Source organism: Oryzias latipes, chromosome 21 (assembly GCF_053564925.1).
Source record: "Oryzias latipes strain Hd-rR chromosome 21, Olatipes_Hd-rR_3.1".
In the NCBI taxonomy this organism is placed as follows: Eukaryota; Metazoa; Chordata; class Actinopteri; order Beloniformes; family Adrianichthyidae; genus Oryzias; species Oryzias latipes.
The window spans coordinates 18,400,556-18,427,503 of NC_136257.1; the positions used below are offsets into that span (position 1 = coordinate 18,400,556).

Consider the following 26,948-nt stretch of genomic DNA (forward strand, 5'->3'; position numbering starts at 1 on the left):
TTTCTCCCATCATGACCCATCTGGGAGAAATTCCTTTCTTTCCAAGTCCGATTCTCATGAAGGTTTTAGGAATCGAGTAAGTTCTTCTTCTTACAGCCGCCGAAATATATACTCAGTACAGACATTTTACTCTGATTTTCAAATGTTTTTTTTTTGCAATCTGCTGGTCACCTCATTGCCATGCAGTTTGTATGATTGGATTCGTTTTATTGGGTTTACTGTCATTCGTAAAGCAAAAATGACCATGATTTTCAGTGGAGAATGCAAAAACAACTTTAAAGGGCCTAAATCATGCGAAATTAACTTTTGTGCTTTTAATGTTTAATAATGTTCATTCTTCAATAAAAACAACCCCAGAGCAGTATTTTGATTTCTCAGTATTCCTCCAAAAACCTGCTCTCTGAGCACCAGCGCCCCCCACACACACACGAAAACGAGCTGGTTCTCACATTGTGATGTCACAAAGTGAGGAACAGCCCCTTCCAGGTAGAGTCTGCACTGCCAGCACCACCCCCAGGAAAATAGCTCGGGAAAGTAACTATTATATTTCATTCAAAGTTAATTCTATAGTGTGACAAAGGTAATATACTATCATATGTATCGATTTAGTTTACTATAACATTAAATACTGTTACTTTTTTTTCAATTAAACTGAATTAATTTAAAGGGAGAGTTAGATATTTTTTAAATACAGATGTGCATCCAATCCTCTGCAGTTAATATTACACTCAATTTGTATACATCATTTTGAAGTTAAGCTCTGGAAAGGACCCTAACTTCTAGACATTTTTCTAAATGAACCTCTTTGAGTTTTAAGTTGAAGGCCCCTCTATAGGCCCTTTAAATTGAAATGAATGAATGACTACAAGTAGTTCATGCCAACTCCAAGTATTTATAGTTTTTAAGCTTTTCAAGTCGTAAAAACCAGGATGGACGGATCAAAATGGCAAATAACAGACTAGCAAAGAATCAAAACTTATCAAGAGCTGCATCTAAGAGTAGGTTTGAAGGCCTGCATGTTGGCAGAGCAGAATCAGTGGAAGGTTAACTGACGATCAGGCACAGAGTGGTAGAATGAGCGTGGTTTCATACTGTGGAACTGTCATGAGGAAAACTGGCTGCAGGTGAGTGGGAGGTGGGACTCAAGCAGAGGAACAGACACACAGGGATCAAAAGTACTAAAAGCTGTTGATTCTGCAAACATACTGTAGCGACCAACGTTAAGCTGTGTTAATCTGTTCTGTGTTGCTGTCCTCGGTTAGCATTAAGTGATTTTGTTGTGTTCTGTGTTTACATTGGAGCTCCAGTCAGTTAGATGAATGTGATTGGAGGAGTGTGGGTGGGGGCGGAGGAGCAATTGAATTTACAGGAGTGTCGTGAGAGTGTGTACGCATGGAAATCGAATGAGGAGACAGTGTCAAGGCAAGTCTTCCATTTTGTGCTGTGTGTGGTGTAGTGGCGGTCGATAGCAACTATTTATGTTACAGTAAAGGCTTCACATTTGGAAACGGCTGTCTCCGACTTTTCATTAAGTCCAGCAGGATGTTACACTGGTGTCAGAAGTCAAAAAATCAAGGAGGAGAAGGAGTACCGTGATTACGAGACTTCTCCTGGAAGTGAGGTGGATTTTCTCCACAAGAATAAGCACATAATTCACCTGAGGGAGGCGGCCATGTGGTTGGCTGGACTCGGCGCAGGTGCAGCCCACAAAGACAAAGACACCGACGCGAAAACAACCGCTGAAGTGCCGTGTATCGGGATGTAAACAAAGATGGTGTTTTGCCCTCTGACATTGAAGCACTTACAAGAAGAGCCTACCCTTACATGGCCACTGCAGTCCAAAGCGAGCTGGCGAAGAATCGGTTCAATCGAGCCCTGTCCCAGACAGAACTGTGGGTGCAGACGCAACTGACCCATCCTAGCACCCTTCAAGAAACCCTAGAGACCTGATGGAAGGTACGTTCTCCTGGTTCGGCACGGCCGAGGTCATTCACAGTGACCAAGGGAGGAACTTTGAGTCGGCCGTGTTTTCTGCCATGTGTGAGTGTTTTGGCATGCAGACAACATGGAGCACTCTCTTACACCCCCAGAGTGATGGCGTGGTCGAGCATTTCAACAGGACCCTTGTAAAGCAACTAGCCATACTTACCTCAGAACATCAGCGTGACTGGGATGAGCATTTCCCCCTGTTCTGATGGCATACAGGTCCTGCTGTGCAAGACTCCACCTTTTGCACACCTGCCTGGCTCATGTTAGAACGTCAGCTACACACCCTAGCAGAAATGTCCTCTGGGAAACCCCCTGATGTTCTGGGTGCTCCGCCTGGACCGGAATACGCCAGAAAGCTGGCGTATGATCACCCTGCTAACTCCCCACCTTCACCTCCCCCCACAGCAGCAGGTGGTCATAGGTCAACGCACATCACCACCTCTTTCACGCCTTTTCCCGCAATCAGCTACTGAAAGCTGGCATCAGGCAGAAGAGGAACTACAACCTGAAGGCCAAAGGCAAAGACTTGAAAGCAGGAGACCTGGTGTAGATGTATATCCCGAAGAGAAAAAAGGGCAAATGCCCCAAGATGGACTATCACTGGGTGGGGCCCTGGAAAGTGCTTAAGAAGATGGGAGTCGTGGTCTATAGGGTTGAGCTCCCATCTGCGGGAAGGCGTGTGACCCTGCAAAGAGACAGGTCGGCCCCTTATCGGGGTGATGCACGCCCACAGCAGCCCCCCCAGGAGGCCTGTTCTCCCCCCAAGGGACCTAACAGCTACAGCCCTTATCCTGACGATGATCACCCTGCCAACTCCCCACCTTCACCTCCCCCACAGCAGCAGGTGGTCATAGGTCAACGGACATCACCACCTGTAATTTCTTCCCAGAGGCCCCAGAGACTGAGAAAACCTCCCTCTTGCACCTTTGTGACTTATGTGTGTCGCATTGGGATGAGGAGCTTCGTTTGGGTGGAGACTGTAGCAACCTGTATTAAGCTGTGTTCATCTGTTCTGTGTTGCTATCCTCAGTTATCATTCAGTGATTCTTTTGTGTTCTGTGTTTACAATGGGGCTCCAGTAGGTTAGATGAGTGTGATTGGAAGAGTGTGGGTGCTCCTCCGCCCCGGAGGAGCAAGCGAATATAAAGGAGTGTCGTGAGAGCGTTTGTGCGCGGAAATCGAATGAGGCGACAGTGTCAGGCCAAGTCTTCTGTTTTGTGCTGTGTTTGGCGTGGTACCTGTGCTAGATAGCAAGGCATGTTAAATCCCTAAGAAGAATTTAAAAGAAAACCTAAATTTCCTCAGCACAACAATTTTGCATTTACGTTTATGTCATATTAGGTTTTTCAGATTTTTTATGTTTACGGAACACACTGAATCCAGACTCCATGCTTATTTTGAGTTTTTACTTATTTTTCTCTGTCAAAGAACAGTAGTTCTGTATAAATGTCACATCTGTGAACTTTTGCAATGGATGGGAAAAAGGGGAACTACATGTTTAATTGCTACATATCTGCAAACACTTTGAAGTCAAAAACATAATGGACTTGAAACCAGATGAGAACTGAAACTTCAAACTCCAACAAAATGAAGTAAATTCTGTTGCCAGTTTTTTACGGACAAAGTCATGTTGGCGGCAGACGAGTGATTGGTCTGAGTCATCGTTTCTATGCCTATCAGGAGTGAGCTAGTTGGAAGTCCACACCCCCTTCCACTTGGAAGCAGGCTACAGGAAATCTGTAAAACGCTTACCTTTACATACTTTTATTGAGGCATATGATTGGTCAGTTTATAACTTGAATTATGTGCACAATTAAAAAAATTGAGAAAAAAAAAGGATTAGCAAGAACATGTTAAAAAAGGTTGCAGAGCATAAATGGTTATTCTGACCGACAGAACGACTGAGTAATGGCTGTTTATTTCTCAATAGAAGCTTCTGTTATTTTAGATTCTTGAAGCCAGTGGGTACTTCATGTTTGGAATGCAAGGGGGGAGGGTCACTCAGTCCAGCTCTCATATACAGGCAATGGTTGAAACTCCTCAAATATGCACCAACCTCTGCTGGTTTTAGAGTCCCCAAACAGAACTTTTTTAATGTTTCTTTTCTTTAGAAGTACCAGTAAATATTGAGTTACAAACTGTCAATCTCAGAGAATGATTCTCAAGCTGTATAATACAAAGCACCAACTGTAAAACACAAACAGAAAAAACAGCAACAGTTGATTGATGCAGCCAGTAATGAGGGTTATTAAAAGTTTTAATAAAATGTGGAGATAAGGGGTTTTTTTTATGCCAAGTGGATGAAATCACTGACACCCAATGTTGGTCAGTAAAGCTAGTCATGGAAAAACCAAGTTTTGGCATTCTCTATAATGAAAAACTCTCAGCTGTGTTTTTCTTCATCTTGCCAAACAAAGCTGACTGCTCTTCTTGTTTCAGGCCACCATTCTAAATGGGCTGAAAAGCTGTGTTTTCTTTACCTGAAATAAGGTTGGATGTTCTTACATCTCCTCTCTGGGGAGTGCAGCATTAAAGAAATATGACCAGGTCCTGTCATTTCTCTGTTTGAAGTAAGTCAAATGGGGTTTATTTCACTTCTAGCCAAAAAATGGTTGCAGAAACAAAAAAACTGTGACGTTAACATAATTCCTGACAATAGATGTTTTCTCTGTTTAAACTCATGCAGAGCAGGTTTTTTATGAGCATAAATTAAGAATACTAAAGTCTTGGAACACAGAAGAATGATACAGCTACAGCATGTCTCTTCTACCTTATGTATACGAAGCCCATCGAGACGTTTGTTGTTGTGAATTTGGGCTATATAAATAAAATTGAATTGAATTCTACAAACAAGTATCTCTTATGAGCACCAAAACCCCCCCTTGATTAATTTCATTTAATTCAACCTTTTACTCTGAAATCTGGAATCCTGAGATGATTTGACTTGGATAATTCGCAAAGAGTAAGCAGTGTCTAAATCCAAGTTTGCCATATGGCAACAAGTATGTAGACCTGGACGCACACTTTGTTTGCAGCACAACAGAAAAGATTTTTTTTCTTCAGATGAACACCTAACCAAAACTGTGATGAAGCAATCAGGTCAGAAGGGCAGTGAGCATGCAGCACGGTTGATTGCTTCACCATTTTCTTTTTTTTTTTTATATTCCCACAGACTTTTTTATACCAGACGGCATTGGATGCACTTTTTTTTTGTGGAAAGAAATGCAGCTTTGAAGGACTTACTCATTGGTGCGATCAAAATCCATTCAGCAACTTTAGTAAAGGACAAGATTCCCCCTGTGATTTTTGGGTTTAGTCCAGAAATTTGACTCAAAAATAATCTTCCTGACACCTTCGGGAACTTGTCTTTATCGTACTGTAGATATCCTCAACACGTCTGCCTCTTGTCACATGATTCTTAACCTTCTGCGGTGCTGACAGCTTTGTCATTTTTTTTAAATCATTTCAGAAAGTCTCTTGGAAGGTTACAGGTAAGGGTGGAGTAGATGTGTGTAGTGGTGCAGAACTACTACAAACCCTACCAAACAAGAACTTCAGTTTAATGTCAGCCTGGATTTGCAGCCAAATTAAGTGCAACTAGTGTGACCTGCACCATACCTATAAGACATTATGAGTAAAATCCAAAATTTGGAATCTAGTATTAACATCACGGGTCTGATTTGCATATTTGGTCATTTCTGGCAAATAACTCTCATTTCATATTACTGGATTGTAAAAGTGCATAAAACAGATTCTGTATTTAAGTAAATATCGTTGAAATCATCTTGCACTTTGCTCCACATCAGACTTACATCAGAAACCAGATGTAAGTCTGAAAAAGATCTCTGTTTAACTTTAATTTTAGCATCAGGATTAGTCTTCCAGCCTCAAGGAGTAGAAATTGGTTTCTGTTTACAAAAAACTCAGGGTTAATAAAGCAGTTTCCTGTTGGAAATGTTTTCAAAGCTACTTTTCTGGGAGGCTGATGATAAACTTCAATTCTGTGAGATGACTGACAGTATCTGCAAACTTCAAGAGGGAGGATTTATTTCATTTTGTTTGTGTACGCCTGCTTACCCTTGTGCTATCTTAGATGACCCCACCCTTACTTTGACGTGTTATTCCTACCATGACAAAGGTGGATAAAGGTCCATGTAATCCATGGACACCAGTAAAGATAAAAAATCATTGAAGAAAAAAGATTCATAGCACTGTCTAGTGGGTCTAGATGACCCAACTCCCTATAGTGCCTAGGATAGCACAAAGGTTACAGACTCAATTTCTTTATCTTCTAAAGAGAAGCATTCCCTGTGTTCTTTTAATCATAATTATGTCATTTTAGCCAAAAAAAAAAAAAAAAACCTGTGTCGTTTTCTTGGACATATTTCTGCAGAGCAGCAGGAATTAATCAGAAATTCTCCTCTGAGTTGTTGGCGGTGTAGGTACCATAGCCATTTGGCCTGCAATAACCGTTCAGGGTCCTTTCGACTGAGTATAACGTCACGCTACGGTAACCCTACTTGGACAAACTAAGTAGCGTGGAGATCTGCTCGGGCTCTACATATTTTCATTTCACGTTTCCTTTTGTAACCCGAAGTTCTTTTCCCTCTTAAGTTGTGTCTGACATTATTCTTTATAATGTTAATATAGAGATTTTGCCACAACCCACTTTGTAAAAAGATCTGTGGCTATAAGAATGAACCGGCTGCTCCACACAAGCGAACCGTATCACTGAGCAGAGCAGCGGAGTCTTGTAGCTTCGTGTTCGCAGGCAGGGAAGGTGCTTTGTTATAGTGTGCGGTCCGGAAAGGGTTCGGACCGCAGTCCGATACTCTCGCTTGGTGTCGGAGCTCTGTTTGTTTACAAGGGACCGCAATGGTAGTATAGTAATTTGTTCAGACCAATCACTATCCGATACGTCATCGGACCAACGGACAATTGTCAATCACATAATGTGACGTCAGCACTAGTCGAAGGACCCCAAACGGTTGTTGCAGGCCGAATGGTTATGGTACCTACAGCGGGAGCGTTAGTGCAGAGCAACCCCGCCCCCACCGGAGTGATGTGAGGCGGGCTCACATGACTCCAATTTTAAAATCCCTGCATTGGCACCCAATATCCATCAGGATTGATTTGAAGATACTTTTAATAGTTTTTGGATGTCTTAACGGTCAGACCTTAAGAACCTCTGGCACTAGTCTTCTAACCATTCGGTAAAAACAAAAACGTAACTAGAGGCATCTTTTCAACACTATGGTCCTCGTTTGTGGAACAGTCTGCCATAGGACTTGAGAGCCGCAGAGAGCATTGATGCTTTTAAGAAAAGGCTCAAGACCCATCTTTTAACTTGACTTTTAACTAATTTTACTACTTCTTGTTTTATGAATCTACAATAGATTTTTAATGATTTATTTTAATGTATCTCATTTCAATGTTTTATTGTTTATTTGTTTATTGCTTTTATCAGTATGTTTACCTTTTCATTCTCATTTTTATTTCCGGTGCTTCCTCAGTTGGGACCTCCCCTTCTGGGATGGCTGCTGTTCAGCCGCTGCAGCTCTAGATTGGGACCTGCATCGCCGCTTAGCTGTGGTCTCCGCCTGTGATGCTGTATTTGGCTGGCTATGCAGCTATTGACAGAGAGGGACGTCCCAAATATTAGCATTTCCAACAACAGATGTCTAGTTTTCGTGCTCATCTTGTTTCCCATTGTTTATCCCCATCAGTTAGGGGGTGGGAGGTGTGAAAGAGGTGGGGGGTTGTGTGTGGGTATGGGAAGGGGGATCCTATTTTAATTTTTGTGCTTGTTTATTTTAATTTTCATGCTTGTTATTATATAATTTATTTTGTTTTGTTTTAATGTAAAGTACTTTGTGTTATGTTTTTACATAAAAAGTGCTATATAATTAAAGTTTTGATTGATTGACTGATTGGTCGATTAATTGATGGATCCATCTGTTTAACACTCTCCTGCTAGTTTACAGCTCATCAATCCCCGAAGCTAACATTGGCGTTGCAACAAAAATGGTGAGCAATATTGGAGTTAGCCATCTGTACAGTTTGGAGCCATTGCCAGCTCAGAAGAGAAAAATGTAAACGTACATGGATATAGTCGTCTTGAAGAGGATGCATCGGAATAGAGGCAAGCCGGAAGCTTGTGGCCCCCCCAGAGTATTTTCTACTTCACAAATAGACTGTTTTTTTAGACAGCATTTTTTCATCTGCTCCTGATCCACATTGCATTAAATAAAGAGATGCTCAAGAATGCTATTTTGAGCTTAATTTTTTTACATGTGTCCTTCATCATGAGAAAAATGGCAGAAGATGTTAAAAGAACACAATTTTCATTGAAGTGAGTCTTTAGAGGGAAGAACTGTAAAGTATGATAGAACAATGGCATTGTGCCAGGGTGTGCACCATTTTACTGTTTGGTGTGGTTTGGCACGATGGCAATGTTCTGTGGCTGCTCTGGCTCCTGGTATACATAAGCCATGGTATAGTCCGGTACGATATTTTGAGTGTTTCCAATTTAACATTGACCCAAAAAGCCAGACCAAACTGTACCTATTTTTATCCCCCTTGGTAGTAGGTCAATAGAAAAATGTAACGGACCGGTTAGGGCGGAGCTATTATTGAAACCCGTTGCTTGACTGAAGGTCAGTATGACAAAAGAAAACACCAAACAAGCACCAGCATATTTCTTTCGCTGCCCACAATCTTCTCTCAAACAACATTTAATGACTTGAATATACGAAGTTCCAAAAACCAGGCAGAAAAAAAATGAGCTGCTGGATGACCTCCATTGTTGTAGTTGTTGATATCCTTACTCTTACTGTAGTTGCACAACCATGAACTACTACACAATAAGTCAATGCACCTTGGATGTCCAACGTTGAGCGGAAATGCTCAATTGAAAAGCCTGGACCATTCTAAACTGTACTGAACCGGAGCGTGCCGCTCAGTCGAAAACTACAGAATCCCACTTACTGTCTCCTAACAGCAGAGCCAAGCCATACGTCTCTTTTATAATTTGTCGTGTTTTTGTGCAAGTATTCTTTGTATGTGGGGTCATGGGGTGTATGTGTTAATGGAGGGGAGAGGGGAGAGCAAAGGGGTGGGTTGGCATTGATTTTCTTTTTTCATTTATTGTTTGTAATTGTAAAGCGTTTTGAGCTGTGTTGTTTAATTGATTGACTATAATATGATGAGTAAATAACAGAGGTTTGAATGTAAATGGACTTAAGTAATGAGTAAACGCACCAACTGTGGTTTCAGTGACACACAGTGTTACCACGGCAACGAGAAAATCGAACGATGGAGAAAAGACAAACAGGCGGAGACAAGATCGCTATTATCTAGCAATGACGATAACAGGGGCGTGCACGAGGTCAGGCACCGTGGTGACTACAGACTGTAATGCAGAACAACTCCGAATCTTTTGTTTAGTAATGGGCTGCAAAGGGCCTGAATTCCTTGCAGCCAAACAACGCCTCAAAGAGCAGGAAAAAGCCAGTGATTCAAAGGTTTACAGTATTGGGGATGTGACTCAGAAGAATCTATTGTTTGGTGTTAACACTCACCTCAATGCGGCGACGGAACCTGACAAAGCAAATAGCAGACACCATGGCTACTGCTTGGTCATTATGATTCTTTTCTTCAGATCAAGTGAACACGTGAAAAATACACAAAGGTCCCAATTTGTCAACACTGTTGTTGAGGAGAGAGCGTCACACGGGGCTGACCACCCAGAACGTACAGAAACTTCCTCTGAAGAATGCCTCGATTATGTGGTTAAGTTGAACAAGCATGCCAGGATTACCAAAGCTCACAATGACAGAAACGTCTGAAAGTCTGCCTTGACTTTCAGATGATGATAAACTCCCAACGGGAGATCCATATTCTTCAGACTCATTTTCTCCTCTGTAGATTTCAGTCAAGCTTTGTGTCGTAACGCTCCGAAAGTGTTGTGGTCGGGGCACGGCTGTATACGCCTTCTGATTCATTCTTCTGTGTCCACGCATTGTAAAAACTCAACCATGGGAAAAGGCTAAATGGGACAAAAAGCAGGAACTTGATTCTTGCGTTCCTGCTAAATATATGTCACCGACATTAAAATCATGCATCAGATTTAGTAGTTATCTTAATCAAACTGGCATTTGACTTTTCATTTACCCCTCTGTTGATTCGTTGAAGGTTATAAGATTTTATTTTCTGTGCACTGCTCACTGAAGGTCACTTATCCAAAGCATCTCACTGACACTGACTTTTTAAAGAACCACGCCAATGAGAATTGTGTTTTGGGTGTTTTTTAACATGTTCTTGTAGCATTTTTCTCATAATGAAGGACATATACTCAATCAAGAAATTTAACCTTGCATTTCTGAGTATTTCTTTAGTCAAATTATTGTGAATCTGGAGCAGACGAAAGAAATACTTCTTTGCAGCGTAGAAAATACAATGAGCGGGCACCAGGTCCCCTGTTCCGCTCCACTTCCGATGCATCCATTTGTAGACAAATAGATCCATGTACGTCTCCATTTTCCTCGTCCAAGCTGGAGTCAAAACTTTGTGCAAAGAGGGCCGGATTTGGTGAGGTGAATATATTTGAGGGCCTGCCATTCAATTTTCTTTGAACTATTTTAACATTAAATGCGAACAAACATTTTATTGTAATGTCTTATTTTTCATTTGTTGACATAGAAAACAAACACATCTAAAAGTTTTACCAAAATTGCTGTAATTTTCACACCATTCAGTCCCAGATGGCATGTATTGTCTGGTGGCCTCTCTTGATATCGAACTCCTTGAAAATAGCTGCAGTCTCTTGACTTGTTAGGCAGACGCAGTTGTTCCATCTTTCACTGAAAAAAGTATTTTTAGAAAAATGTATATAGGATATCTCATATTTGCTTTTATGAATTACCTAGCTGTATAGGTGTTATAATCAGGTTTGCAGAAGTGTGTGTGTCCAACTCTGTTTCACAGAAAGGTTTAGCATTAGCATGAGAAATTGCGTGTTATATGTGTCTTGACCTGAATCGAAGGACGCTCTGTGTTAGTTATCCACGAGAAAAGGCTTTGCAGGTCTGAAGATGATGTGGGAAGGCTGTGAAAAGACAGACATGTCGTGATTAATGTTTTCTGATAGCGCTGCAGCTGTGTTCTGTTTCCCCTCCTTAGAGCTCAGAGCATATGTTAATTAGGGAAAACCCAACAAACTAAATAAAAGAGGAGGCGACAGAATATCCGCCAGAGTGGAGAGAGATTGTTTGCTGGGTATGATCTCTGTTCACTCTCCTCATAAAAGGTACCTTGGTCTGTTGTCTTTCTCTCCTTATGTTGTTATTCTGATGTTGGAGGTTGTTTTAACCCAGCAAATATACCACTTGTCTTGGAAGCAGTGACCCTCAATGAGCGAAGTGTCAAAGAAGGGTTGCACAGCACTGTTGCCATAGATTTACAACTGTTTAACCCTTGTTAAACAGATGTGGATGACCCCACCCTTACATTGACGTGTTCTCCCTACCATAACAAATGTGGATAAAGGTGGAAAGATTTCATGTTATCCATGGACACCAGTGAAGATCACAAATCATTGAAGAAAAAAGGTTTAACACACTGTCTAGTGGGTCTAGATGACCCAACTCCCAATGTTAAAGTGCCTAGGATAGCACAAGGGTTACAATATAATTTAGTTAACCACACAGTTTTTAGAAAATGCTGGGGCTGCACATTTTTTATTTGATAAAAGAGCCTGCAGGCCAGTGGAAAGTTAACATGGGCCGCATTTAGCCAATGGGCTGGGCTTTGGACATGCCTGAAGTAAACAAGGAGATTTCAGCAATAGGAAGGAGGGCGATGTTGGTCTATTTCAACTGTCCTGTCCAAAAGTCAGAGGTGAATTTCTAATGAACTACTTCCACTCTGCAGAAGCTATGTCCTAGAAACTTGTTCTTCTTATTATTATGATTTTCCTATCAACTCTTTCCTTCAGGGGTTGCCATAGGGAATCAGCTTCCTCCATCTAACCCTGTCTTGTTCATGCTATACTCACGAACACCACCTACCTTTATGTCCTCGTTCACTGCATCCATAACCAAGTCCAGCTTCCATGAGCTCCCTGTTGTTGAACAGCACAGATGGCAGTTGTTAACCCAGGCCTCAACCAGTCTAGTATATATATCATGGGTCTGATTTGCATATTTGGTCCGGCAAAGATTTTACATCGAAGGGCCTTCCAGACACAACCCTCTCAATTTATCCGGACTAGGAAACAGTACAAAGAGACCCTGGCTTTGGCCCCCACATGGTTGCAATAAACTATGTCCTAGAAAACAAAACAGGTTTTCTGATTTAGGCTAAAAATGGCAAAATCATGTCTTCCCATCCTTTGTAGGATTTATATCTGTGAGTATAAAAGTTCTCATCTTCTAAACCTAATCTACCATACATTTTAGAGACGATGCCTTATCCCAACAACTTTCCACCAATGCATGTTTATAATACATTGATGTGAAAAAATATATCATTATCTAGAAAAATACACTTTAAGTACCTTAATCATATTATTTTACAGTCTCTGCTTGTACTAATACAAACTGACACACAGTAATTCATAGCAACCTTGGTCGTCTGTAGCAAAAACAATCGATTGCTGCTTCCATGCAGCAATAGCCAAACACATTTTTCATCTTTTTTTTCTTTCCTTCACTCAAGGAGACCACCTGCTTTATGTATTAAAGCAACTTAACTTCGTCATGTTGTTCACATTAAGAAAACAGCAGACGAGAGCCAAGTGCTATTTAAATAGATGCTGTTTTTATGATGTTATGTCTTTGGCAAAACGAACAGCAATTACTTATCAGGGCAAGTCCCATTTTAACAGGCTTCCAGCCCTCCCCTCGCTGCCTTGTAAACCACGGCCTTTCCTTTTTGAGGAGATGTTGTGGTTTTGTTGGCATAAAGGGGTTGCTTCCTTTAGCTCTCTTATGTAATGATGTTACCATCATAAACGGCGTTGATTGCAGAAGTTTGGAGTTGATCACACAAACATTGCATTTGGAAACAGAGACCTCCAGTATTGTATAAATGTTAATTTTCCATCATTCATTATAGAAGCGGTAAGTGAGCAAAAAAAAATAATCAGAAAATAATTCGTCTTTTGGGGACCATTAATACTTCTGAGTTGTAATAACACCGGTTTATAAAAAGGAAAAAAAAACAAAAAAAACTTCGACCATTTTAAAAATAATCAAAATATCACTGGAACATGATCATAGGCATTCAAAAGTCTTGAAGACCAACTCTGATAATCTTTTGATCTATTGTAAAAGTGTTTCCAGTGGTATTTTTAATACTATTATTGGCTTTTTAGCCAAAATAAAAAAAACTTTCTTGAATAGTTTCTTCAGAGTGGCAGTAATTCATCAGAAACTTGTGAGAAGCACGTAAGAAGCGTGTTCAGCGGTGTTAAAATAAACGTTCTAACAAGTGAGCAGTTGGACTCTTTTTTTCTGTTTATGTCCTCTACGGTGGCCGTTTTGGTTCAGTTGTTCCGCTATGAGGACAGATTTTATTCAGACTGAGGAATCTCAGAGCGAACTAAAGCTCAGTCTGATTGGAAATGATCTGAGGCCACCTCCAAAGATGTGTCAGAGAGCGTTTCCTGGACCCAAGACAGGGTCTCAGTGTATTCAGACTGTAAAAAAAAAGTGTTTTCGGGGTAACAAACTCTAGTTCACTATAAGCAAACCAAATGTGTCCCGTTGAATACAGCCTAAAATGCCAAATTCTCACAGTTTTTCTCTGAATTGAATGGTTGTGAGATATGCCGAAGAAAGTGAACTGGGTAGGAAAATTGGTCCTGAGGGAGGAAAAAACTACAAACAGGCCCAGTAAAACCAAAGGTAAAACATCCTCCACTTGCTAATGTTTAATTTCTTTTCTGCTTCATTTTAGCAGCGATCACCGCAAAATAATCCCAGTTAGTGAAGCTCACACTCAACACAAAAAACCAAAGTGTCGGCTGGAAAACCCCTCCTGGAATTCGCCCTACCTAAATTTCACTGATGCAGTAAATTAATTTAATTAAGTCAACACATTTAAGAACAAAAACGTGATAATTATTTCTTGTCTCTTTGTTAGAGATTGGCTAATATAAAAATTCATAAATTTGCCTAACATATGAAAACCTGACACTAAAAAAATGAAAAGACACACTCTTTTTTATTATGTTGTTGACATTTTTTTTTAAACTATACCCTTAAAAGAAACACATTTGTCTTTAAAACCCAGATGTTGGAAACACAGCTTTATCTATGACCCTCAGTAGAACTACTGGCAGTAACTTTTGCACAATAATATTTAGTATCTAATGAAATTCACTTGATTGCTGCAAAGTGTTTCCAAGAATCTGCTTGAGAAGCACCTGTTTGCCCCTCTTCTCTGCACGGCACGCAGGCCTGGAATATTTACAGCATCTTCAGTCTGGGTGTGGTTATGAGTCCCACGTGGAGCAGCGAGCGATGAGAAGATTTCTGTGCGGTTAAGATACACGCATTCCCACGTGAATGTTTTATTAGGGTTGTCAGAGGGATGTCGGAGGATAACGTGCAAGGAAAAAAAAAGGCATGAAATATTAACATGAACACATGAAGACAAGTCTGATGCACCATATTTGTGTACTCAATGGAGGCAAAAATACTGTATTATAAAGGCGGTGTTGCACAAGGAGCCGATTTATTTTTCATGATAGCAAAAGTTCAGGGAATTTTAGAATGTGGTTTTTATGTGGTTTGTTAGACAAAAGAAAAAGCCTCAAACAGCTCAAGTCAAGCGGTTCATGTTGTTGGGGTTAGTTTATATACACTCTTCACTTGAGAAATGACCGTGCAAGAGCTCATTCCAAAGTGGTCGATTTGAGTTAAAAAGTAAGTACAAAAGAAAAACATTCAATTCTGTTCAATCCACAATGAGGACTGAGTGTTTCTCTGAACTCTTGGTGACCGCACCATGAACTAGATGGCCTATCGCGTGACATTGTCTTTTGGAGGTTAAAACTAGAAGTTAGGAAATCCAAAATGTAATATGTTTTCTGCAAATGTAGCAGCTGTGTAAGAACAATTTTGGTGACAATATTTACTTTTACACAATTACACGATCTCTGACTCATATAGATTCTGATTTAGTTCTAACCAAAGACGGTATAGGACAACCGAACCGAGTAAATATAATGTCACTCATAGAAAATGGCTTACTTCTGACTGCATGACTATTGTTTCAATGGCAACCACCCTTACCAATTAGGAGTGAGCTTGTTGAAAGTCCACACCCCTACCACTTGAAAGCAGATTTGGGATAATCTGTCAATCAACGTTTCAAACATTCAATGTGAGACCAGCTACTTACAGTATATTGAGGCATCTGATCTGGCATTTTTTTATTCTAATTAACTTCCAATAAAGAAAATGTATACTTAAAAAATAGATTACCAAAAACATGCTAAAAAAAGCTATCCAAGCAATAATGGTTATTTTGACATAGCCTAATGACTGAGTAATAGCTGTTTATTTCTCTGTAGAAGTCTATGGGGTTTTGGCTTCTTGGAGCCAGCAAGTACTTCCTGTTTGGAATGCGACAGGGGAGGAGTCTCTCTCAGCAGACCATCCTGCAAATCACCAACCAGAAAGTTCCAGCCCTGGGTCTTAGTTGCAGCGCCCCATCTATGAGGACCAACTTTGTAAATAGTTTTAAACAAAAGCGTTACAATGAATTCATGACAATTGCTGTTTTTGATTTATTCCTTTATTCGCATCCAGAAAACTTAACAAATTTCAAACATAAACTTCCTTTATTAATAGATTTTTTCTCAGAAAACATTGATAGGCTATTTCATTGGTTGACCTTTTTTTATTCATGCATGAGGTCAAACCAAGTCCAAGTAGCAGCAGTGGGCTTCCCATTTACCCCCTCTCCTGAAGCTGGATACTTATAATCCTGAACACATTAAATCATAAATGACAGTTGGGGGGGGGAAAGATACAAACCTTTTTATAACATGCATATTTAACGCATGCCAAACATGCTATATTCTACACCTCACTTGAACATACTTTGTATTTTTCTCAAGGTTGTTTTACTTTTTTTTTGGCCTGAGTGGGGGAAACCATTCTTCTGCAGTTTCATTTTCTCCAGGATTGTCCTGAAAAACACACAAAACAAAGATGGAGAGATAACAGAGTTTATACCTCTCAAAAATATGTTTCACATCAAAACACAAAAGGGTCTAACTCTACTGTGACAAAGACGTGTAGAGGTTATTACCGTCAAGCCCCAGCAGCTAAAAATGAGGCACCAGTGAACAAATGATCATTCTCTCCCCGGAGCTTTATAAAAGCTGGTGTCTGTTCTTCAGTCCCTAAAAAGATATAAAACTTACGTTTGCATTAAGAAAGAAAAAAAACGAACAACGGAGGAGCAACTGCCGGATCTAGCATACGAGCCGAGACCGCTATAATAAGCACTTTTATTGTAAAAATTTCAGATCAAAATAAATTTTAAATGTTTTATATTAGTAATCAAACCATCAACGTATCATTTTAAAGTGTTTACTAACATTTCAAGGTGTAAATATCTTCAACTCCGGGGTCCCATTGTTGTCAGAAAAACCCGGGTTCGGACGCAATGCATCCTGGGATATGGACAGCTCAGAAGGATACACCAGACCAATCCTTGAAATCCTTGAAAAGAAGGACGCACTTGAAGGAGTCGTTGAAATTGAACAGCACTTTTGGCGGCGCTGTGACATAAGTAGCCTACAAATGCAGCCCAGGAAGAACGCAGCCCTCGAATTTAGACACAGCCTATGTAATTTTAAGAAAAAAATTAGCAATGGTAAATATTTAAATTTTTCTTGTCAACTCAGGGTTTTGGTAACAATGCCCACAATCTAAATATATCATATTGTTTTGTTTAGCTTGAGCAAAGGATTCAGGTATCAAGTTTCCAAATATTCTGGTAAAAAACATTCAAACAGGAGAACGCCACTTTTGCAAGCTCGCCACCCCAACACTGTTCAAAATCTAAAAACTTTAAGAACGACACTTTTTTCCAAAAATGATGCTCGAGAAGTTAGGAGGTGATAGATTGAAATCCCTGGGAGAAGTTTAAATTTATACAAGGTTGTAAAGATGAATTATTTATTTCTTTTCTTTAATTTATAAAAATCAAGATTGCCCACTCTTCCCGGGGTCAAAGGTCAACAAAACTTCTGTGAAAGAAGAATTAAAAAAACAATATGGTTCTTGCAGTCCAGATCTGATGCAGGACACAAAAATTCTACTTTTTCTGACTCTATAAAGCAGTTGCAGTCCAATATTCGTCCAAAAGTTGGTGAAAGTTGAAAAAAAAGAGGTAAACAAAAATGTAACAATTCCCTTCAATAATTCTTTAGTTATTCACTATTGAAAACATCCCTTCAGTAGTATGCACAGCAGCTTTTAACTTTAGAGTGGACGGAAAAACAAGAAATCTTTGTGGCTGTTCAGATCGAAGGCAAATATGAATCCTATATTCTGTGCAGACTGTACACTGTTATTAGCTTGCGATCAGGTCCATCTTATTCTGTGCAGATATTCTAAACCTATCATCATGGGTTGCAGTGGCAGTCAGAACCGGCCTCAGGAACTGTGCTGCTGAATCTGGCTGTCTGTGTGTTACAGAAGTTGCAGAAAACATATCCAAGGCAGGTTTGACGCAAATGTAGCACACATTAAAATGTTTCCATGTGTTTAGAAATAAAATAAAATATATAAAAGTGTTTTTTCCAAGTTGTAAGGCAGAGTAAAGCAGTGTGTTTTGCTCTGAAGTCTCTAAGATAATTTCACCAGTGTGAACATGTTAAAATTGTGCTTTTTTCCAGGTTTTATTGCTGATATTCCTGCAATTAGCAGCAGCAAAGGCAGTATTGGATGAAAAGACCTCAGGCCCCGAGGACTGCAGCGTGACATTTGTGAGTCAGACGGGCTTAAAACTGTAGAAGGGATATCAGTTTTTTTTAATCGATCTCATGAAAATATTTTGTGCTAAAGACTAATTGAGTAATGTATTTTTAGTGGTGCTGGTGGCAGTTGTTCTTAAAGACCAGATGTTCTGTCTCATTTTTGGAACAATTTGGGAGATTTTACAACAATAGGTAAGAGACTCACCAAGAAACCACAGTTTTTTGTGTGTGATGATCCAGTTTTGATTCTAAAGTCATGCTGGATGTTGACAGAAAGAATCAACATCTAATCTTTAGGCAAATGACATGTTTCCAAAAACAAATTCATTTAAAGGTGGTCTTAATTACCCTTTATGTGCAAAACAGGGTTTAAAAGATAGGCAGACCTCTCCAGCAGGAATGTCATCTGGACAAGGACGAGATGGACCTGACGATCATCCACATGGCAGCGATTTATGTCTTTATGCAAAGAGAATATTTGCGTGTATAGCAAATAGATGGGGCACCAACACAGAGCCATGGGATGTGCCTATGGAGATGGGATGAAGAAAGTCTTTTCCAAGGCACATTAAAAGTCAGGTCAGGTATGATTCAGTTAGCAAGAGCAGGTTTGCAGAAGCTTATCTTTTGCCTTGGCCACAACTGCCCTTACGGGTGGATATGGGCTTTCTATGAGGGAAAAGGGCAAATCTGTGAGTGAGAGAATGCAGAGGGAAACTGTTTATGTACCTTTTTTTCTACAAGCATGCTTTGGGTGACAGGTCACAGCGAACACTTAACCAACACTTAAGGGTAACTTGGTGAGGCACAGGCATATCGTACGGATTTTTCATTTTTTCAACCCCTTAAATCCATCACACTGTGCAGTGAGCATGTTAGTGCTGTCAAGGCGCTAAGAGTGAAATCCTTGATCGCAAGCTGACTGTTAGAAATAAGGAAATTAAACAATCAAAGCCTTGCTTCTGTTATCATCCAACAGGCATCCTATGAGCACTTACATATAACATTCCCACCCAGTGTGTTCAACATTTGTGCACGGTCAGTAAGGAGACAGAACTTGCACCCTACTAATGACTAAAATGGGGCATAAGGACACTGTATGACAGCATCACTTGCAGGTCACAAGTGCATGCAACTTACATTTGCCTTATACTTATAAGCCTTATATTTCCCAATACCACAATGGTACGTGCCTTTTTTTTTATCTCCCTTGAGAGGCAGGCAGGCAGGCCTCACCTGTCATTGTGATAAAATAGAAAAAGGTAAATTAAGTAAAAACCATTTTACACTGATCCGTGTTAAAGATATATTTTCAGTTGACTCCACACATTTTCCACAGTTTGAGGTTAAAATCGCAGAATTTGAGTGTCGCGCGATCACATAGGGAGCAGAAACTCCGGGTGAGGCTCCGGTGCACTCCGCCTCATGTCTGACTGCAGGACTCAATTTTAACAGAGACGTATAGTCAGAACGCTGCTGTGAGCTCGTACAAAAGGCTGTTGGTGAGGCGAGCCTCGCCAGCAGGGGGCAGATGTGAGCTGACAGCTGCTTTGGAGCTACACTGTTGCAGTAGAGACAGAACAGACCAAGGACGTCTTTCTTCATTGGTCATAATCGCCAGCACAGCATAGACTCATTAATAATAGTAAAATAATGAAGACTTTTACAACAGATCATTACCAAACATGGTTTTCAATTTTTGTTTTTTGAAAGTAACAAAATTGTAGTAGTTGTAGTTACAAAAAGTGTTGTTGTAGTAACAAAAGTAATTGGAAAAAAACTAAAAGTATTTGAAAACTAAATTTTAGGGCTAAAAGAAACATTTTTATGATCATTTTCACAGACAACATTTGATAACACTGATTAAAGCACCAGAATTCGAAGTTGGAAAAATACCAGAAATAGTTACTGAGGGTCAAAATTAAATGTGTGCTGAACACATCTGTATACTTTAACCCTTGTGCTATCCAAGGCAATTTAACATTGGGAGTGGGGTCATCTAGACCCCACAAGAGAGTGCGCTGAACCTTTTTTCTTGAATGATTTGTGATCTTCACTGGTGTCCATGGATTACATGAAATCCTCTTCACCTTTATCCACCTTTGTCATAGTAGGGAGAACACATCAATGTAAGGGTGGGGGTCATAGGATAGCACAAGGGTTAATTTGTTTACAGTATATATGAATAATTTGTACACCAGAAGAGTGTTCTATCGATATCTATAAAAGAAATATTCTATGTAGGACAAATACGTTCGTGTGTGTATCTTATTTGCTGTTACATGCTGTTGGGTGATTGGTTATATATTGAGTTCTTGCAATTGTAAATCTGACCCAGAGAAGTCAGTGCCTCACTAGCCATCAACCTCACCGCACGTCATTGCAGCTGAGATCTTTCTGTGTGGAGTTTGCATGGTTACCCCATGCATGGGGGGGTTTTCTCCACTCCGGCTTCCTTCAATAGTCCAAAACATGCTTCAGATGTCCCTAGGTGTGAGCGTGTGTGGGAGTTATGGTATGCTCTGTGACAGACTACCAACCTGTCTAGGGTGTACTCCGCCTTTGCTCTTGGCAACCCTGTGACCCTGAAAGGGATGGATGGATGCAAATATTCAGTTTGTCTTCGGATATCAGCGCTTCTATCTCTTCTACATATTTATTTACGAGCTGGGTTGCTATGTTGTCCCTGATGTCTTGATTTGGACCTCTCAATGCATTTTTGTCCTGAGCAGGCCCAAAGTCAACACTGTTGGAATGATATTCCATGTGCATACACAACCCTTCTTTTATTTTTTATCTTCAACCTTTTCCTAGATAACATCCTTCACCAAAGTTCAGAAGAACTTGGCCCACTTGGTTCAAACAGCCATGAAATTGTGGCGGTACCAGATGAGACTTGATTAGACTTGTTATTTTTGCTGCTTACTGGCACGTTCACCACCTGCATCTTCTCACTATTCAGAGGTGGAAGCACTCAATCCCCCACCCTCCTCCTCCTCCTCTCCTTCTCCATGGGAAATGCTGAATGTGCATATTCTCTTCACATCTGTGACCTCTTGAGTCTGAGTGAAAACTGTCTGCACCGTATATCTTCATCATAAATGCACATTCAGGCACAAGAACGCACACATGTTCTGGCGCACTCTTCTTAAAAACCTGGATGTTCTCCAGACTGAGTCTCCAGCACGTACGGATGCTTTCACCGTTAAACCTCAAGACTTCCTTTTAGATCTAACCCGAACTTCTTAAACGCTCAATTCCCGTTCCAGAGTTGCTTTCCAAATACAGAGGCAACCGTGAAGAAGTCAAATTCCTCCAGTGCCAAGATTTTAACAGGATGATGATTTGTTAATAAGATTAGTTGTTGTAATTGAAGCTCGGTTTATGCGATGTGTAAAGAAAGCCTCATGTTTGAATTTATGTGCACTCCAGCATGTTTGGTCAGGCACAGCAGACACACAATAACAGCTAAAGAGGGCGCTCCCTTGCTTGGAGAGGCTTTATAATAGATTAACATCAGAGATTTTCTACGTTGAATAATAATTTTATATTAAAAAGTGACTGCTCTTAATTATTTTTCAAGAAGACCTTTAAAAAAAATAAAAACGGAGAAGATTAGTTGACATTAAATTTGATTATTTCTTTGTTAGAACAAAGCTCCTTGGCATTAAATCACATGCAACAAAGTTTGCTTATTTCTCTTTTAAACAGGGCCTGATTTGAAACATGTAATTATGGGTTACTCAAACGTTTGCCAAATCCTCTCTGCTAAGGTCAAACAGTTTATGCTGCTATTGGATCTTGTTTTAAGGTTTTGGCACTTCCTGCAATAATTAGTCATGCTATGGTGGTCAGTAGGTGTCTGCTCTAAGAACCAGAAAACCCTTGTTGTCTAATCTGAACGAGGGCAATTTAAGCTAATGTTGCCCAAACCAAGTGGAGGCATTGTTTAGAGTGAGCTTTACCATCTCCAAACCAAAGTCCAAGGTTCATAGAGCAGAGGAGGACATTGCAGTCAGCTCTGTTTTTTAACGGAAACAGATCAAAAAGTGCTCCGTGGCTCTGTGTCAAACTTGACAAGGCTGCATGTGTCTTCCTGAAACTTCTGTCCAATCAGAATCTGAATACTGTGACGTTGTCTAAAGGCCTGTTCACACCGGGACGAATTTCGCCGGCGATTTTCGCCGACGTTTAACGCCTCGTGACTAAACAAAGGGCACCAACGAGAGTGTGCACACCGACGCGAAAAAACGCCAGGCGTTAAAGCGTCAAAAAAAAAAAAACGCCTCGGGTTCGTTTTTTTTTTTCGACGCGTCGCGTCGAAATCTACTCGACCAATGAGAATGGCGCTTTTGCTCACGTGTCTGGAGCTTCTGAAGTTACAGTAAAACACAACTTGGGGGCGCTCAAACACAAAACTGCCTTGCTGAGCACACATACCAGCGAAGAAGATAGACGCCAAGTAGCGTCTACACAGCCGCGAAGCAATAATGACGGACATTCTAAAACATCCCCGAACCAAGCACCAGTTGGAGCTACTGGTGCTTGAAATATTCATGTTTTCTTTGTATGATTCTGACAAGCGCGTGAATACTTGCTCTCTTCTTCTGAGTGAAAAGCGACTTTAAGAAGCGTAAAGTTGCGCAGCGCCACCTTGTGTACAGGAGTATTTCTGTTTTACATTAAGCGCCATCTAATGTCAGGGAATGAAATTGCATGTTCACTCCACTCATCGTCAGCGAAAATCGCCTGGGTGTGAACACAAAAAACGTGGCGAAAAACGCTGGCGAATAACGCCTGGCGAATATTCGTCCCGGTGTGTACGGGCCTTAAGCCTGCTGGAAGGCCCTGCTGACACCAACTCAAAATCTGATTGGTTGAAAGGAATGAATGACCGACATTGATTTCACATCACAAGACCTTCAGAACTCACGGTAAATGCCCTTACCCTGCCTGGCAACAAAGGACTGCTGAAATGCGATTGGTTGAATGCTCCAATGTGAAAATACATGTCAGTCTGGAAGCAGCACAACCATCATAAATAATAATTGAAAAATGGACAGACCATTTGGAAGGATTTAATGAGTATGCATGGACAAAATATAATTAACACGATTCCGATATTTTTTAGGCATTCAGAGTAGGCCTTGAAGGCCCACTACTGCATTTTACTAACACCTTTTGTTACTGAAATAGCTTCTGTGTCAGTGGAAATATGAACGAAAACCCCACTGTACATAGTAAAAATGAATGTTTTAGATCATATTAAACAGCAGAAAGGTGAGGTACATTCTGCCAAAGAAAAAAAAAAGCTTCTGCAGAAATGTATAAGCCACTTAAAGGTGAGGAAACAATACGCAGACATTTCATTTAGGGAAGTCTTGCATCTCCTACCCCATTTCCTCGACATCCTGCAGGGACACGCAGAACAAGCAAAGAGTGTAATTTAACAAATATACAGAATTTTACCCAAACAGGTCATAGTATGTGGGATAATCTTTAATTTAGGCTATTTGGGATTTTTTTTTATCTTCTAAACAGCTCAAAATGAAGCCATTGTCTTAGTTTGCACAACACAAAATATGGAGGGTATTTTCAAAATGAGCTACCATCTCATTAGCTTCTTCTCACAGCAGTAATAGTAAAAGTCAGTAAGCCCTGCACAACTGGATTTCACAAAAGGCTTACATCTAATCCTGCAATTGCAGATTGCCTGATTTTTCACTTCCTCTGGTGAATTCCACAAGTTCCATGAGGTGGGAAACCAGGAGACGGCAGAGCCTAGAGTCTTCATATCAACTTAGCAGAGAGGGAGACAAAGCTCTGAAGAAAAAAGATTGAAAATAAAAGCATTTTTTCTCTCATTTTTATTTGAACGGTACGCTGTGTGACTATTGTTAAACAGAAGTAATGTGTAAATATTGTATTAAAATCAAAGTAAAAACTTTGATTGCTTCACAGTCTCAATGCATGGCTTAGGCAAATGGACAGATAGCCTGATTTTCCTATTTAGATCGTACAGATCATGAGCTTCACAAATCCTCACCTCACCCCATCCCATCGAGAGGCAGAGCCCCCCGAGTGTTATCATCCACTGAGAAACTAATCCATGACCAGAATGTTAAAATATGCTCGCTTCCCACTTCCTCTGCAAAAGAATAATATGAACAAGGCCCATCACAAAGAAACAAAAAGAGAGCTTAAGTCTTTGTTCTAAAGAGGATGAACTTACATGAACTTTTAAGAATCCTTAACTCAAACAAAAGTGCTTCACAGTTCGGGGGGCTTGCTATCCCTTTGGTCTGTTAACACAAACACAGCACTATCATGCAATCAGATTCATCAATTGTTTTAGAATTGTATAATTATTGCACCCCAAATCATGTTTTCATCATTTCTGTTGTAAACAGTTAGAAATACACAATATAATGAAGGTCTGATGTGATATCATGAAAAACAGGTTTATTTTAGATGAAAGGGAAAAGCATCTTGTTAAAATGTGGGGTTGAAGCTCCTGCTATCAAATGAACCAAAAATACTCCTTTCAATCGCGGAGATTTAAGCCCAATGGGATCTTAATCGGAATTCTTATCTGAATGCTGAGACGAGAGAAAATAATCCTCAAAACTGAGATTAAAGTAACAACTGAAACTAAACTGTATATTCATCACAAAACTAAGTTTAACTCAGAATTTTAATTTCTATTTTTTAATAAAGCATGTAGACACAAAAAAAGAAAGTTATGAAAGCTCATATTTGCTGGAGCCTGATGTGAAACAAAACAATTCTATCACTAAAAACAAAAAACACTCAATCACTATCATTATAATGGTCATCACCAGCATCGTTTAAAACAGACTTCCTTTAATACTGTTATACTAGGTGTGCAAAAGAATAGATTCTCTTACATGGTTGCCTCTCCATTGGTCAGCGGTTTTCATTGTAGGAAAAGCATCTTCAACTCTTATTTGAATAGTGACTCACATTGCAAAATATTTCCAAATTGTTTATAATTTTAACTCGGAACGCAGACTTCTTGTGGAGGTCAAAATTTTAAATCACTCACGGTTTAACTTTTTTTTTCTTGTTATATTAAAAAATATGCCATGTTCCAAATTCTCTTCAGAAAGTTGTCATAAAAGGGAATTTTTATTTTAAAAAATTTGTGTTTTTGTTAATTGTGTAAGAGAGCTGGTGACCGTGAAGGACCCAAAATGCAGAGACGGGAGGCACACGGTTCCAGGGCAAGTGGTTTAATCATAAGCTAAAGCGCTGCAGAGCCGGGTAAAAAAAAATAAACTTACTGTGGGTTAACATGAAAACATGGTAGAAGACAGTCAGGGAAACAGACTGTATGGACCAGCACAAGAGGAAGGCAGAGACTAGACTTGTATAGAGACAGGACTGACAAGACACAGGTGACAATGATCAGGAGAGATTGGAACCAGGGAAGTCAAAAGTCAAAAGCATGAAAAAACAGGAAACCTTCCAAAATAAAACAGGAAACAGAACTCAAACATTACAGAAACAAAAGGAAGCAAAAACTAAGGCAAAGACACCCAACTCATGACAGTACCACCCACTCAAGGAACCGCACCAAGGTTCCAAAAGTCAACCAAGGAGGAGGGGGCCTGGAAGACAAACTTTGACGGGCAACAGAGTCCATGGAAGCCGGGCTGGGCACACAAGCGAGGCAGAGACGATGAGTCTGGAGGACGGCCGGGACGCCGTGCAGTCTGGCGAGCAAGACAAAGTAGGTTTGGAGGACAGCCGGGGGCCCGCGCTGTCCAGCGTGGCGAGTCCGTAGAACGGCCGGGGGGCCATGCTGTACGGCGTGGCGGGTCCGTAGAACGGCCGGGGGGGCATGCTGTACGGCGTGGCGGGTCCGTAGAACGGTCAGGGGGGACGCGCTGACCGGCGTGGCAGACGAGGCAGGTCCCGCGTGTCGGGCCAGCCGTCGAGCCCCGGCGTGTCGGGCCAGCTGTCGAGCCCCGGCGTGTCGGGCCAGTATTCAGGGTCGGTCAAGTTGTCCGCCAAGAGGACAGGCAGGTCAGCATGGAGTCTAGGATTGGCATGGTAAAGTTAGGGTGGGGCTGTGGTGCATCCGGGACAACCATTGGAACAAGAATGGACTGGGGTGCATCCAGGACCACCACTGGAACAGGCTGTGGTGCGTCCAGGACCACCTCCGGAACAGTAACGGGACGTCGAAGGGGGCAGCAGCGACGAGGACCCCCTCTCAGGGCAAGATGACTCCCCTTCATGCCAGGAGCTGAGAACTGGAGTAGGACAAAAATCCCAGAATGCCCTGGTCCTCTCTGCTTCTAGGGAGTAGGTCTCCAGCAACCGCATTTCCCGCTCTGCTGGGTCCAGGAAAAAATGAGGCCGGTCCATTCTGTCAGGTAGGGAGAGCTGGTGACCATGAAGGACCCAAAATGCAGAGACCGGAGGCACACGGTCCAGGGCAAGGGGTTTATTCATGAACTAATGCGCTGCAGAGCAGGGAAACAAAACTAAACTTACCTTGGGTTAACATGAAAACATGGTGTAGGCAGTCAGGGAAGAGAAGATATGGACCAGCACAAGAGGAAGGCAGAGACAAGACTTATATAGAGACAGGACTGACAAGACACAGGTAAACATGATCAGAAGAGATTGGAACCAGGGAAGTCAAAACTCAAAAGCATGAAAAAACAGGAAACCTTCCAAAATAAAACAGGAAACAGAATTCAAATTTGACAGCAACAAAAGGAAGCAAAAACTAAGGCAAAGACACCCAAATCATGACAAATTGTGCCCCTGAAATTAGTTTTGTCAGTTGTGTTTCTTGGTTTTGATTATGTTCTGACTGTCAGTCACACCTGGTTTAGGTTGATGACCATCCACAGTGGTTTTCATTTCAGTTTATTATCCCCAATGTATATAATTCTCTGGTTTGCAGTTTTTCATTGTCTGTTTA

General features: G+C 40.8%; 2 long non-coding RNA genes across 2 annotated transcripts in view; both read right to left on the reverse strand.

Annotated features, from left to right (window-relative positions):
- Positions 1-16,071: 16,071 nt before the first annotated feature.
- Positions 16,072-26,948, reverse strand: part of LOC144988681 (uncharacterized) — a 174,817-nt gene continuing 163,940 nt past the window's right edge. Inside the window, exon 3 of the long non-coding RNA XR_013652654.1 lies at positions 16,072-16,189. This is a non-coding gene — a long non-coding RNA (uncharacterized LOC144988681). The remainder of the gene's footprint in view (positions 16,190-26,948) is intronic.
- LOC144988680 (uncharacterized) lies at positions 23,701-25,343 on the reverse strand. The gene is made up of 4 exons (XR_013652653.1): positions 25,294-25,343; positions 24,222-24,291; positions 24,036-24,137; positions 23,701-23,812 (listed from the first exon to the last, which is right to left on the reverse strand). It is a non-coding gene; the product is annotated as an uncharacterized LOC144988680 (long non-coding RNA).